General features: G+C 36.4%; 1 pseudogene; it reads left to right on the top strand.

Moving 5' to 3' along the window:
• The first annotated feature begins 3,634 nt into the window (after positions 1-3,634).
• LOC102834652 lies at positions 3,635-4,392 on the top strand (annotated as a pseudogene).
• The last annotated feature ends 8,107 nt before the right edge of the window (positions 4,393-12,499 follow it).

Genomic DNA, 12,499 nt, shown 5'->3' with positions numbered 1-12,499 from the left:
GTGGCATAGCTTCCAGAATCACAGCAACTCACAAGCCACCACAGTATGACAAACTGACAGACAAGTGGTGGTCAGATGCTGTGGGCAGTCACAATTCTGCATCAATGCATAGCTAAAGATGGAGTCCTGCTGTGAACTCAAATGTATGGACAAAATTTATCTAGTTTTAAAGAGTGAGCATGGTTTGTTGTAACCCAGAACCAGTCAATATCCTTTCCTTTCTGGATTCATGTACTACTCATCTTTACTTTATATCCTATGGGCATTTCAATGTTTGATGTATATGACTTCTCCTGAGAGATCTGCCAGAATACCCACAGTTCACCTAATTCAGAACCTGACCCTAAATTCCTTTGTGACATCATGTCCCACGATTTCTCAACATACATCTCACCAAACTACACCTTGGTTTGCACATACCTTCTCTATACCTTTGTTCCTGCTGTTCCCTGTACAATCCTTCACACTCCTTTCTCTGCCAGTAAACTCCCACTCATTCTTCAAAACACAACCCAGCAACTTGGCATTATCTAACAAAATGTTAATGTGCACCTTTTAATTCAGCAAACTCTGCCCTCTGAAAATAACTCAGTCAATATGCCTTTGTTTTCCAAAATATCCAGGCAAGGGCCTACACTTGCCCCATTCCTAGCTAATTAACTTCAGGAAGTTGAGAGCAGGGGAAGGGTCTGATGCAGTCAAGCATTTTCATTACTAGATAGATCATAACTTTGTATTAAGGCCAAAGTCATGCATATTCACTGAGGTGCCAGTGACCAGAGAACCTGAGACTTTGTATCAATTGCTTTGAGTGGATTCTCCCAGATCTTTGCAAACATACATGCACAGGAAAGGAAGCAGCCCTAGGAACAATAGAGGCTCCATGCTGGGAACTCTCCCAGACTTTGCCTGAAGCATCTCTTTGCTTACTCCTTTTTGGGTGTAATAAATGGGTAGTTGTAAGTATAGGTAACAGTCTCTGGGAATTTTGTTAGCTGTTCTAGAGAATTAAACCCACAAGGGCAATGAGCCAGCCTGGGGGTGGCAGTACAGAGTTGATTTGTGTAGACCCAGCTCTGGGTGGCTGAATGAGAAGAAAAGTTGCATGGACAGTTGACAAATAAAAATAGAGTCTTTCCAGCCTATGGCCTAGTCTTAGGGACTAGCGAGGGGGCTATGAGGACAGAGGCCAGTTGTTGTAAAGTGTTAGGAGTTGTACAGACTCCTGAGCTGATCCCCAATAACCTGGCCTCAGGCAGTCAAGGATGTTTTGACCATAGTGGGGTGTGTGTATGTGCAAAGTCTGACCTAACTCTGTGTGGTTAGGGGATTCGAAATAAGAATTGCATGGAAGTGGCTGAAAATGTAGAAAGGTGAGGTATGGATCCAGTTTCAGCTGGGAATTGGATTCATGCTGATCCTTGCCATGCAATTAGGTGGTGTTTGCCTACCTTGCTCCTTTTATTTTAAAATTTTATTGTGAATTGAGTGAAGGTTTATGGAGATCATCAATTTTACATTCAACAAATCATACGCTTCACTTAATTACAATAATTGAAGTCTCCTCCATGTACATCAGTTAACAGTATTTACCTCTATTTCCTTTAACTCTTTACTCCTCCCTATATCTCTTACTACCTTCATCTTTCCTCTGCCAACATCCCTCTTGAATATTGCTTGCCTGTTATCCATGTTCTATCCTGTAACTAATGCCTCCCCCACCCACCCTGCTAACCATCATAGAATGTTTCATTTAGCATACCTTGCTTCTTTTAGAGTACGATTTGTAGCCTCATCCTCCTTGCATTGTCCTTTGGATTTCTTAGCACGGGGCAAACAAAATCTCCCCTGGGAAGTTTTCTCTGGTTTTCTGGGGCAAGGTGGCTTGCTCTCTTATGTTCCAGTAGCATGCAGACCTTTCCTTTTCATGCATCATCACACAGTGTGTTCTTGTTTTATTTTGTTTGCAAGCATTTTTCCTCATATTAAACCTGAACTCTTCATGGAATTTCTATTCTTGTGGGGAAACAGACAAAAAAATGTAAGTAAGAGCAAATAAATACAAATTTTCAGATAATAATAAGAGCTGTGAAGAAAATAAAAGAGGGTAATGTAATCTCTGGGAGTCGCTGGGCATTATAAAGAATTAGTGTGCTCAGCTGCTAACCAGGCTGCTAACCAAAAGATTGGCACCTTAAGTCCACTCAAAGATACCTCAGAAGAAAGACTTGGCAATCTACTTTCTGAAAAATCAGTCACTGAAAACGTAATGGCACACAATTCTACTCTAACACAAACTCACTCTGAGTAGGAATTTACTTGATGGCAACTGGATTTGTATAATCTCTGTAGAAGGTATAAGAATTTCTCATTTCGAGCTTACTGTGCACTTACTGTGTGTATTAGTATTAACGTCATAAAATCTGAGCCCTCCTCTAAGTGCCTGTACTCTGCATTGTGATACTCTATGGTGTTACAAGTGTCTATGTCCTATCCGCTCAAGTTTGTGATAAGACTGTAGCGAGCAGAGCCCATGTTTCATCCTATCTTTTGCCTGTCCTCATGTCTCCTAGCACAGGCTACACAGCAGAATTCAAACCACTACATGGTTGATCAAGCATAAAAATAACACAAAGCACGGTTGTTACTGACGGCTCAGGAGCATCATCTATGAATGGAAAGTGATGAATCACAAAACGGAAAATGATCCCTATTAATTTAACAGGGATCTGTGCTACGTCCCTGGTCGATTCACACAAAAGTCTATGAAGCTATTGACCAGTCTGACTCTAATACACAATCTGAATTTAGCGTTATTAAAGTGTATTTCTGAGTCTTCACTTTAAAGCTCCATAGAAACCTATGGAAATGAATCATGCATATATATTCTCTGATTTCAATGCCCTCTACTTTTTGTTTTATGGTGGCCCCACAGGGAAGAATAATTGCTATCGTTAAGAGAAGTATGTTTTTAAAAATACATTAATGCTTATTTATAAACTCCTTTCAGAATGTTAATATTATGGAAAATTAATATTACTAAATGAGTGATACTTGAGGCACTTAGTGCAAAAACAAATCTAAAATAGCTATTCAAAGAGAAAAAAATTGTTTTCTCAATTTCAACCTATAATATTAACAAAAAGAAGAATGCAGTAATATTATCTAGCTATTCTACTTTTTTGAAGCGATTGCATAAAATTATTCTTAATTATGAATTGTTTTGCATAGTTTGCTTTTTTCTAAAATGTTTTATAGTTTTGTGATAGCACTTAATAACAGCAACAACAATTTTACACTTAAGGCTAAAAAATAACTCCATATGGAATACACTTTTTTCTAAGTTGTAAGATTTAGATTGAAGTTTAATTGTGGCCAAACTTCACCTCTCATACTTTGGACATATTGTTAGGTGGGACCAGTCTCTGGAGAAGGATATCATGTTTGATAAGGTAGAGGGTCAGAGAAAAAGAGGAAGACCCCCAATGAGATGGATTGGCCAAGTGGCAGCATCGATGGACTCAAGCGTGGCAACAGTAGTGTGGTTGGCCCAGGATCAGGTAGTGTTTCATTCTGCTGTGCATAAAGTCACTATGAGTCAGTACCGACTCGATGGCACCTAACAACAACAACAATGGTTGTAGCACTATTTGTTGAAAAACATCCCTTCTTTATTGAATTGCTTTTGCATCTTTGTCAAAAATCAACTAAGCCTATTTGCGTGGATAGGCTGATTATGGTAAGTTTTTTTCAATTAATTTACATGTCTGTCTCTCTGCCAGTACCATATGGTCTTGATTACTGCAGTGATTGATATAAGTTTTTAAATGGAGACTGCACATGTGGATCTTGCCAGATGTGATAAACAGAAATCAATTGACTATATCTATGGAAAGATATCATGGGGAAACCCAATATAATCAGTCATAACAAGCCCAGGGGCCTACTGTGGAATAGGCATCAATTCCTCAAATGCAAGTATAAAGTGAAACTGAAGTAAATTAATACTAATCCCTGAGAGCCAAAGTACAACCTTCATTATATCTCATCTGAATTAGAGTCCATATCTTGAAAAACTCGGACGCATTGAAAAACAATGACTGGGCCCCTGGACCCTTAGTCCTAGCAGTCATCGGCTCCAAACGCTAGATCCAGAGATCAGAGCTGACTTACATATTCAGAAGCCCAGCTGTGGATCCACCAGCATATAAAGAGAAATCCAAAGCTAAAGAATCTGTCAGCAGAGTCAAGAAGGCCAAGCAGAAATCGGCCCAGCAGGAGCTGAAACAAAGACAATGAGCAGAGATCTATGCCCTCAACAGGCTCATGACAGGACCGGAGCAGCAGCAGTTTGATGAGTTTTTTAAACAGATGCCGCCTCCTGGAGAATAAATTCAAGCTAGAGGGGACCCTGGAAACTCTGTGAGCCTTGTTGCTAGTTTTAAGCCAAGGTGGCTCATTTGGAGCCTTACAGAACTAGACAGAAGATATTATTCTTAACCTTGGATAAATCTGAATGTATCTCCCATATGTAACTTCCACTTTACTGGTTCCTTCTATCTGGATTGGCCCAATGCTGACTGAAAAGATTTGTTTTTTTCTTCTAAGAAATAGATTTTTAAAACAACAACTTTTTTTATTGTTTGAGAAAAGCCCTGTTTCTTGTGAAATTTTATATCGTTATCAAAATACAAATAAAACATCAACAAAATATTTAAAAAAAAAAAAAGAAAAAGAATGACTGAAGATCAAATTAGTTTGGACATGATATACAAAGACAGCAAAAGGCCATTAAAAGAACAGAAAAGCATAAAAAGACTAAAAGAGATGTCAGAAGAGACTCTGTAATTTACTCTTGAATGTAGAGTTGCTGAAGTGAATGGAAAAAATTATGAAGTAAAAAATCTGAGTAGAAAATTTTGAAGGTCAACTCAAGAACACAAAGTTACTATTATAATAGAATGTGCAAACACCTGGAGTTAGAAAACCATAAGTTCAGTATTTCTCAAAAGGAAAGAACTGAAAAAAAAATCAAGACTCAAATTATCATAACAAAGAACTCTATGACAAATATATTGAATAATGCAGGAAGATTCAAAAGAAGATGGAAGGTATATGCAGAGTTACTTTACCACTAAGAATTGGTCAACGTTCAACTATATCAGGAAGTAGCATATGATCAAGAACCAAGGGCATGAGAGGAAAAAGTCCAAGCAGCACTAAAGTCATTGACAAAAAACTAGGCTCCAGGAATTGACAAAATAATAACTGAACTGTTTCAACAAGTGAATACAATACTGGAAACATTCACTTGATTGTGCCAAGAAATTTGGAAGACAGCAATCTTACCATCTTACTAGAAGCGATTCATGTTTGTGCCTGTTCCAAAGAAAAGTGATCCAGCAGAAAGTATTGAACAATGTCATTAATGTCACAAGCACAGAAAATTTTGCTGAAGATAATTCAAAATTGGTTGCAACAGTACATTGTCAGGGAAATGAAAGGTATTCAAACCAAATTCAGAAAATCATGTAGAACAAGGGATATCATTACTTATGTCAGATGGCTCTTAGATGAAAGTAGAGAATACCAGAAAGATATTTTTCTGTATTTCATTGATTATGCAAAGGCATTCAACTATTTGGATTATAACAAACTATGGATAACATTGTAAAGAATGGGAATTGCAGAACACTTAAATGTGTTCATGTGGAGCTTATGCATGAACCAAGAAGCAATCATAACTTATTCAAAAGGGGATACTGTATATGGTGAGATGTCAGGCTGGAGGCTTATGACTCATGTAGCTACAGGCCTGGTGAACAAGATTGGCATGTCAGATGGCAGACAAGCAGGCAGGTCCAGCAGGTAAGAAGTAGGTTGCTGATGACTCTCAAGATTGGCAGGTAATAGAGCAGGCCGCTGGCTCAGGCCAAAGAGCCAAAGGTTAGAGGGCAAGCCAGATGCAAGATCCAGTCCTAGCAGAGCTTGAACAGGTCTTGCCTGAGGGTCCATATATTGGAATCAGACCACAATGTCAAAGAAGCTTCCTTTCAAGTGATTGGCTGTCAGTAACAGACCTCATCATGGACTTGATTACATTCTTTTAGATCTCATCATAAGAGTAACTACATCTCAACTGCCAAACCACTGACAATTCTGGTCCTGTCAAGTTGACACAAAACCTTAACTATCACAGTCTACCCTTTGTCAAGCTGGCACCTAAATTGTTGTTGTTGTTGTTGTGCCATCAAGTCAGTTCTGTCTCATAGCAACCCTGTATAGGGTTTCCAAGGAGCAGCTCGTGGGTTTGAACTGCTGACTTTGTTGTTAGCAGTCCAGTGCTTATCCTACAGGATCACACCAGGACACCAATACACACATCTCTTTAAAACATACAAAGTCTCTAAATAAAGACAATTATAAAGTCATACTTGTGCCTAACAGGATATAACTAACACACATACAACAAAAAAATGCATTAACCCCATTTATAGCTTATATTTTGTAAGTGAGCAATACAAATATATTTGACGCACACATACAAGATAAAAAATACTCATAACAATTATAGTTACAGTTCTCATTCCTGCAACTGGTCATGTGATCATACTGGCACCCATTCCATATTCCATTTGCCCTTAGCAAGCACCTCAGCTCATCACGCTGTTTCCCTGGTGGGGTAAGCCAAACCTTCATTCCCAAAGGGACTGGGTCATTTGGTATGACATGAGTGCCTTGATCTGAAGTGAGACTGTGTGGGATACCAAGACAGTGGATAAGGCATTTTGGAAGTTTTTGCAGAAGCATTGCAAGCAGGAAAGGCAAATCCATATCCAAAGCAAGTGTCTGTTCAAGTAAGAACAAAACGCTGCCCTTTCCACGATGCTGCTGCTGTTCTGTGCTGTCGAGTCAGTTCTAACTAAAAATTATCATATATAAGGTTTTTGAAGAGCAACTGGTGAGTTTGAACCACTGACATCGTGATTTAAACTAACCTTGAGGCCCAGTGCTTATCCTACAGCACTGTACCAGGACTAGTTCAATGCAGTCAACCTGGTTGATCTCCCCAGTGAAGTTGATATAAAACCTTAACTGTCACCTGTGACATCAAGAATAAAGAAAGGTAGGCTCATCAATGACCTGTGATAAGTAAATGACACAGCCTTGCTTGCTAAGAGCAAAGAGAACTTAAAGCACTTACTGCTGAAGGTCAAAAACTACAACCTTGTAATTAAGGAACATTCTATATAATTTATGACACATTTCTATACATAAAATGACATCATTTTATGGATATAAAAAGAAAAAAATGCCTTTTTATAAAATTTCAATTTCTGAAGAAAAAAAAAACACTACAGCCTTCTGTATCAATATAAAGAAAATAAATATTCTCATAACTGGACCAATAAACAACATCATGATAAAAGGAGAAAAAATTGTGAAGTGTCAAAGATTTCATTATACGTAGTTTCATAATCAATGCTCGTGGAAGTAGCAGTCAAGAAATCAAACATCACATTGTATCATATTGCAATCATCAATTTGCTGCAAAAGACCTCTTTAGAGTTTTAAAGAACAAAGATGACACTTTGAGAAATATAGTACACCTCAACCAACCATGGTATGTTTTAATTGCCTCATATGCATGTGAAAGCTTAACAATGAATAAGGAAGACAGAAGAAGAATCAATGCATTAAATTATGGTGTTGGTGAAGAATATTAAATATATCATGGACTTTCAGAAGAATGAACTAATCTGTCTTGGAAGAAGTACAGACAGAATGCTTCTTAGAAACAGATGGCAAGACTTCATCTCATGTACTTTGGACATGTTATCGAGAGGAGCCAGTCCCTGGAGAAGGACATCATGTGTAGTAAAGTAGAGGGTGAGTGATAAAGAGAAAGACCCAAGATAGATTGACACGGTGGCTGCAATAATGGGCTCAAGCATAGCAACAATCAGTGTAGGCCTGGGCAGTGTTCTGTGGGTTGATATGAGTCCAAACTGACTTGATGGCACCTAACAGCAACATAATAATAAACATTAACATCTAGTAGAATTATTTCTCCCACTTAATTCTTTCTTTTCTCAATCTTGTTTGAAATATTCTAGTTACCTTACCATATATATATTTTTTTTTTTTTTTTTGAATCTCTGTGGATATATACAAAAATCTTTACTGATATTTTTATAGCAATTGCATTCATCAACTGGTGAAGAATTTCCATTTTTTACTTACATCTCCATTTATTTAGGTCTTTTTTGACCTAAAATATGTAGAAGTTCTTCGCTTGAACTATTTCTAGTGTGGTTTGTTCACCAGGAGCAGGTAAACATTGACTATTTTAATTCATTTGTTGTTTATTGTTGTTAAGTGCTATTGAGTCCATTCCAACTCATATCAACCCTGTATAGGGTTTCTGAGGAGTGGCTGGTAAGTTTGAACCACCAAACTTTTGTTTGAAACCAACCTTGCCGTCCAGTTCTTTATCCTACAGTACATTTGATAACTATCTTTAAAATTTTACATGTCAGCAAATTAAATACTTTAATCAGGCACCAAGTAAATGCAAATACATATTGTCTTTACAGAATAAACCTTCATACTAAATTTCAAAGAATTTTCAAACAAGAAATTTATTCATACACACATAAATATGAAGGCTACCATAAAAAAACAAACAAGCACATAGAGGAAAATTCATGATAATGTAAGAGACATGGAGGGTATAGTGTGAAAGTCCTGTTGTTGTTGTGTGCCATGGAGACGGCTCCGACTCATAACAACACTGTATAGGACTTCTGATGCTGTAAATGTTTACAGGAGCAGACAGCCTCATCTTTCTCCCACAGAGTGGCTAGTGGATTTGAACTGCTGACCTTGGGATTAGCAGCCCCACCTATAACCCACTAAACCATCAGTGTTCCTTATAGTAAGAAAATATAGTTAGTATATGCTTAATCAGTGTTTTAGAAGAAAAGAAGCAAAAGTAAATAAATAAATAACTGGAATATTCTACTACTAATGAAAAGTCATCTATCCACAAATTCAAGAAGCCAAATTAATCCCAAGTGGAATAAGCTAAAAGAAATTCCCACCTAAGCACATTACAGCAAATTTGTAGGACATCACAGACATATGTTAGATCTTAAAAGGGATAAGATTCAGTGATATAAACAACAGGTGTTGGCAAGTATGTTGACAAATGGGAATCCTCAAGCATTGCTGGTAGGAATGTAACGTGGTACAGCACTTTGGAGATCAGTCTGGAACTTCTTCATATGATTAACCATAGAATTATCACATGACACAGTATTTCTACTCCTAGGTATACATAAAAGAAAAATAAGGCATGTGTTCACACACACACACTCACACCACACAAAAATTTTACATGAATAGTCACAGGATCATTATTCACCATAGCCAAAAAGTAAAAAGAACCCAATTATCCATCAACTGATAAATGGACAAACAAAATGTTATCTATACAATGGAATGTTATTTGGCACCAAAAAGGAATGAAATACTAATACCTGCTACAACATGGAAAAATCTTGGAAGGATTATATTAAAATAAAGAAATCAGATACAAAAGATAACATTTGATATTATATCAGTTATATAAAATGTCCAAAATAGACAGATCCCATTTGATATTATATCAGTTATATAAAATGTCCAAAATAGACAGATCCATCAAGACAGAAAGTAGGTTAGTGGGGACTGGGACAAGAATGAGGACTGACAGTCAATGGTTAAGGGATTTCTGTTAATTAAGGACAAAAATGTCATAAAGTCAATTGTGGTGATGGTTGTAGGGTCCTATAAATAGCAAACACATTGTATTGTATACTTTAAATAGTATAAATTGTATGGTACGTGAATTGTCTCAACAATGCTGTTAATTTTTTTTTTTTTCAAGCAACCATAGTTGGTGGGAAACTTCAAACCAGTAATAATCAGATTAAAAGATGACTTTTCAAAATCAGCAGTGAAAGCCAGTCAGTGGAATGATATTTTCAATGAAATGAAAGTAGGTAGTTACCAATTTAGGATTCTATACTGAGCAAAAATGCTTTCAAGACTATTGTTGTTTAACTCCCGGTTTGGTGCTGATCTTACAGTACCAAGCCAGGAGTCCAAAGTCTACAGCACCTGGTATCCCACGCAGTCTCCCATCCAAGTACAAACCAGGCCCAACCTTACTTAGCTTCCAAGATCAGAGGAGGTCAAGCATAGTAAGGGTGGTATGACCTTTTAGAATTTTGTATTTATGTAGATAAATATAAGAGATCTATATAACAAGACATATATATGACAAGAACATATAAGTCAAGAGGGAATAGTTGGAGGTAAATGTTCTAAGGTCTTTGTATTGCCTAGGAAGAGGATAGATAAATCAATTAACTATAAACTTAAGTAAAAGTCTACATGGGTCATTTCTAGGATAGTCTCTAAAAGATTATAAACCAAATATACAATTTACAAGCTAAGAGAGAAAGACGTAGAATTATTTAAAAACAAACAAACAAACAAACAATTGATCCAGAATAAGACAAGAAAAGATAAAAAGTAACAGAAGCATAGAAGGGGTAGGACAATTGAGAAATGCAAAATAAGGGTAAATGTGTTCATGCAAATTAATTAAATGTTACAGTTAAAGAGCAGGAATTATCACTCTAAAGTTTTTTAAATATCCTACTCTATGATGATTTAACAGCATGCTAAATTATGACTACATTGGATTCATCCTGGAGATGCAAGAATGGGTTATCTTTAGAAGAGTAATTAATTTCATCAATCATATGAAGAGAATCAAGGAGAAACTTTGGGGTTTTTTGGTAATTTTTTACTAAATGACAAAAACGGTGTTAGTAAAAACTCAGCAATCTTTTTTTTTGTTTTTTTTTTTTTAAGTCTTATCATACTTAGAATAGAAGGAAAGTCCCTTTACCTGGTAAAGCATATCTACAAAACATTTACAAAAAACTGTACTCTTAATGATAAAATGTTAAAAAGTATTCCGTTGAGTTTGAAAATAATACAAGGATGTCTGGTTTTACCATCTATATTCAGCATTGTATGGGAGGATCTCCATGCCAGTTTAGTACAGAGCATGAGAATTTGAAAAAGAACAAAACTGTTGCTATTAGATGACTTAATTATGTTCATAGAAAACCAAAAATAATACAAGTATATTTGTAATAGTGAGAGAAGTAAATAATATGATCGCTGTCTACAGAATAAATAATAAAGCAATTACATTTCTATATGTCAGCTAAATAAGTCAGTAAATAAAATATTAATACACCATTCACAATGGTGTAAATGGAGTCCTGGTGTGGCACTGTGGGTTAATGTGCTGGACTGCAAAGTTGGTGTGAACCACAAGGTCGGCGGTTCAAGCCCACCAGTTGCTCCTTGGAAACTCTATACAGGTTCGCTCTGGGTCAGAACTGACTCAATGGCATTTAGCAACAACATTTACAATAGCATAAAAACATGAAGAAGTTACAAATAAATCTTTCTGAGTTCTGGCAGCCAGGAGTCAGGCCTGCTGAATGTGCCCTTTGGTTGTTTAAATTATTATATATTCCTGAGTGTTTTTTGATATTATATCAGTTATATAAAACATCCCACCATCAAAAAAACAACAACAACAACAACAAAAGGAATGGAGGCAAACACTGTTGAATGATGATGCATGGAGGAAACTGTAATCATTGCAATGAAACGATGGTCTAAAGCTGATTAAAGCCAGTGTTCTCCCATGTCAACTATCACTCAGTTTGCAATAAAAACTTTTTAAATAAGTAAATAAATAAATAAATAAATCCTTCACAAATTATGTAAATTTTTATGAATTAAATTACTGTGGTACAGTAAATTACCTACTGTTTCTTCTAGCCATAGTCTGTAACTCCCATTAAACAGCATTTCTGCCCTTTTGTTATTTGAGTAAGAGAAGGTGGAAAAAATACTCTAGGATGTTGAATTAACAAAAGGATAAATAGACCAATGGGATGGAATAAAAAGTCACAAAACAAGCCAAGACTTAAATGGACTCTTGATTTACAAGATAAGTGAAGCAGTACAATTTTAGGGGGAAAGGCCTTTTCAACAGATAGTGCTGAGTCAATTAAACATCCATGCATAAAGAAAAAAAAAAATGAATCTTGACCATGACCTTTTACTTTACACAGAACTCAATTCTGGATCAACTGTTGATCTTAATATTGAAAGGTAAAGTATAGGAAAATATCTACATGGCTTTGGTAGGAAAATATTTCTTAAACAGTATGCAAAAAGCATGAACACTAAAAGAAAGATGAATAAAAATTTTACATTAAAAAATAAGTGTGGAGGGAACAAATCTTTACAGCAAGGATCATTCCCAACCCTTGGTACACAGTGTCAACAGGGATGCGTCACTTAGTTAGACTTCAGCTACCCAAAATGAGAGGGGGGCGGGCAACAAATGCACAAAGTG

This window comes from Chrysochloris asiatica, unplaced genomic scaffold, assembly GCF_000296735.1.
Source record: "Chrysochloris asiatica unplaced genomic scaffold, ChrAsi1.0 scaffold00036, whole genome shotgun sequence".
Classification (NCBI taxonomy): Eukaryota; Metazoa; Chordata; class Mammalia; order Afrosoricida; family Chrysochloridae; genus Chrysochloris; species Chrysochloris asiatica.
Note: the sequence above shows the minus strand (reverse complement) of the source record. Positions and strands in the feature narration are given on the sequence as shown.